The 4,068-nt window shown below is 29.2% G+C and overlaps 1 protein-coding gene across 1 annotated transcript in view; it reads right to left on the bottom strand.

Moving 5' to 3' along the window:
* LOC126742453 (uncharacterized) overlaps window positions 1-4,068 on the bottom strand; it is a 1,408,556-nt gene that overhangs the window by 165,568 nt on the left and 1,238,920 nt on the right. The gene's annotated exons all lie outside the window — the stretch shown is intronic.

Below are 4,068 nucleotides of genomic sequence, written 5' to 3'. Positions count from 1 at the left end.
TTAACTTCACGATGCAATAATAAACTTTTATGCTTTTTAAAACTAAATATTTTTTTCGTGATACGTGTGCAAATTTATTATTAAACGTGATGAGCTTACATGATTTTGTACAAAGTATGTCCAAAATTGATAATTTTAAAAGTTTTTTATTTTAAAAGATAATAAAAAAAAATCTTTGTATTTAAAAAAAAAATTAATTATTTAACAAAAAAGAATAAATATGATATAAATGACTGATACTGGCCTGACACATTGGATTTTAATGAAAGAACCTACGTAAAAGGCAATACCTTTGTATTATAGACCTCCGAGATATTAACAGAGTAAAATGCCAATAAGTATAGAGGCCTAGTTTCTGAAGTCTTTTGGTTTCAGCCAGTAAAAGTTTGACTCCTAGGATGTCAAACACAGAATAATACGAGAAAAAGAGGGTTCAATTTTTGAGTTTATATTATTTCTAAATTGACTTATACTTTTTCAGGGATAAACTATGCAAGATTATAGAAATTTAAAACTAAAATGACTCTATTTTAAGAAATAAATTATTTAATTTAGCAAAGAAAACAAGTATTAATAAAAAATTTTCACTTTAAATGTTAGTTACTTTTTCTTTAGTTATACTTTCTGGTTCATTACCTTGTTTCTCTTTTTTCTGTTTAAAAGCTTACCTCAAAGGCAACAAAGCTTCTCTAAGCTTCTTTAGTTTACTTAGCGTGACGCCCGGGGAATGTTTGCTCGATTTTCCTTCTATTCCTTTAGATAACGGTACAGAAAAAATAAGTGAATCGACACATAGCCTGAGACTTTAAGGTTGGAAGGACTTTGTGAATTACTAATATACGAAACTTCCTACAGTACATATGACATTCGCAAAACACACTTCTACGATGCAAGAGCCTCTGATTAAATATTTAATTTTCACCTATTTTGTTTATCATTAAGAAAAACAATTTCCGCACGTTACGCTATGCTGTACACAGCAACCCAGTATTTTGCCGCTTAAAGTAAAAATAAAATTTTAAAAATACATCTTAAAACCTAATATTTAAAACTTCATTTATTTTAGATTGATCTCTTTCATATCATATCACCTACACTTCCTCTTCTTTTCTTAGGAAAAAGAATATTTTCCCAAGCAACACATGATAGTTATGTATAGTTATAATACGTTTATTTTTGGTGTACACCAGATGTATATTTTTATTTAAATTTCAACGATGAATATCGGATAAAATGTGATATACGCTGAGGAATTTAATATTATGTTCGTGTTATTCACATTTAACATGCTACTAATATACCATTACTATTTCATAAGAGTTAAACATGTAAGTATAATTTATTGTATATTATTTAAAGACGTTCACAAAATAATCTAATAAAGACTTTAGACAATTTTGTTTAAAAATGTATACAGCAAAAAAAAGATAAAATTTGGAACAAATCTGTTTTAAAATTTTAACTTTATTATCCTGTTAAACAGATAATTTTTTTTAATGTCGAAATTTTGTTTTTTTTTTTTAAACAGAATGGTGTATAATATACGTATATTCTATAATTTAGTAAATATACTTTGACCATAAACGGTTGATAAATATCATATATTTAACCATAATAATTGATGTTGATAATTATGATGGAATATAATGTTTTGCTTGGGTTGTTAATTTTTCCAGGTAAAAATAAACAAAAATAGACAGGCCTAAAATATGTAAGAGTTTTAAGATAATGCTATGATAATAATAAGGGACAGGATTCAGGAGATTAATTAAATTATTAAAGAAAAATATAACCAAAGAAAGAAAGTTAGCGGAGAATTAACAGGCAAAAGGACGAATTCATCGGAAAGCAATAAAAAATAAAGATGATAGTTACCGATACGTATTTTTGCTTTTTTAAATTCAAATATTCAAATTCAAAAATAATTTATTTGCCATAAATAATCAATTTATAGATACTAGATACAATACTTGATACAAAATAGAGATAATATACTTTTTAAATTACATCGAACCTTCCAAAAAGGTCCCACGAGTTTCAAAAATCGATACAGTAAATCAATAACGGAATAAAAGAAAACATCAAAAAAATCAATATTTATTATTATCAATAATTAATTATCAATATTTTTCTTATAATAATTAATTATGGGCTAGAAGTTCGAGAAGGGTGAAGGAAAAAAACGAGTGGCGAGAGACTGATGATGGGCGATCCAAACAATTTTTACTAACGTTTACTTGTACGTACTGCAAATCACAAAGCGAATACGTGCACCTATGTTAAAAAATAAAGAAAGGTAAAACCAAAGACAAGCAGAAAACAAAAATCTATGTACATAATAGTTACGAGCCTATAGGTGTAGTGAGTATTAATTTCACATGCCTTTAAATACTATTTAAATCAAATTAAAAAAGTGCTTTATTGTCATAAAATATAAATTTTGTTAATAAAGCATAATATAATAAAAACACAAGCAGTACATACATGAATATTAGAACCACATACCTAAATACATTGTAAAATAGATTAAAATTTACTATACAAAACATATCTAAAAAAATCATATACTTAATGATAACAAGCAATCAATACTTCAATCAAATATTAAAGCTCATCCTGATAGAACTCATCCACACTGTAATAAGCCCTATTTAAAAGTAGCTTTTTTAATTGCCAGCGAAAATTTTTGAGAGAAAAAGTTGTTCTTAAATTGATTGGCAGATGATTAAACGTTTTTCGACCCTCGTTAATTAGAGTATACCCAAAAGCTTAAGGGTTGTAGTTTCTGGAAATGCGTGACCATCTAAAAAAAGACCATTTACGTTACATTTAAACCTAATAATGTAAGTTTAACTCAGGTTAAGACAAAGACGGTTAGATGTCAACCAGTCCTTAATGATCTTAAGATCATTAGCTATAAGTTCAAGAAGTCTCACAATTTCTTTCACTTTCCACAGGATAGATGTGTCGTCTGCAAATAGGGTGAATTCTCTACAGATATTCAGTTTGACAAGGTAATTTATATAAATAAGGAACAATATTGGCCCAAGAACAGAAACCTCAGAAACTCAACAATTGATGTTAAGGGCTGATGATCTCCTATCCGAGTGTACAACTGATTGGCTTCGACCTTCAAGGTAGGATTTAAACCATGAGTGTGCCACTCTGCGAAACCCATATCTTTCCAGCTTAGACAGTAGAATTCCGCGATCCACGCAATCAAATGCCTTTGACAGATCACAAAAGACCGTTGCTGACACATTACCCTGGTTCACATCAAAGTAAACACTCTCGAGGAAGCTGTAAATTCCATCCTGTGTACTTTTAGATGATTGAAATCCGAATTGTCTTTTTTTTGACTTAGCTTCTCTATGACTTTTGATAAGGTTGAAAGTAAGGAGATTGAGCGATAGTTCGACGGTTCATCGACTTCTCCTCCCCTATAAACAACTATAACTTTAGACAAGTAGGAAACACACCTTCATACCAAGAGTGGTTAATAGCCATAGAGAGAGAGTCAAGGGCCTTATCAGGCAGAGCACTACGAGAGGTATCATCTTCGCCACTAGATTTTTTATTTTTTATTTCGAAGATTACCATCCTAATTTCTTGCCGGTTTGTATCATAAAAAGCGAATGTACGAGGAATAGAAAGATCTTTAAGATAAGACAGGGGATCTGTAGTAAATGTCATACTTTGGGTGAGGTTATTAGATACATTACAATAAAAGGTATTTAAGTGATCTGGATTAATATCAGGGTTAGAATGAAATGAGTTTTTGCGAAAATTAACTAATGATTAATTTTCGCAATTCACAATAATTAATGATTAGCTCTCCCTCTGTTTATTTTTGGCTTTATTAAGTCGTTCACTGTAGTACATTCCCTTAGCAGACTTTATGAGTTTCCTATAAATACTATAATAACTATTACAATAATTAATAAATATTACGTTATCGGTAAATTTCTTCACATAGTTTAAGGAGCGCAAAGTATTTCCTGACGTTTTCAAACCTTTAACAAGCCAGAGCTTATTTTTTCTGGTGTTTTTTTATTAGTTCTATAGGAA

This window comes from Anthonomus grandis, chromosome 11, assembly GCF_022605725.1.
Source record: "Anthonomus grandis grandis chromosome 11, icAntGran1.3, whole genome shotgun sequence".
Lineage (NCBI taxonomy): Eukaryota > Metazoa > Arthropoda > Insecta > Coleoptera > Curculionidae > Anthonomus > Anthonomus grandis.
This window is presented reverse-complemented; position numbering and strand designations above follow the sequence as displayed.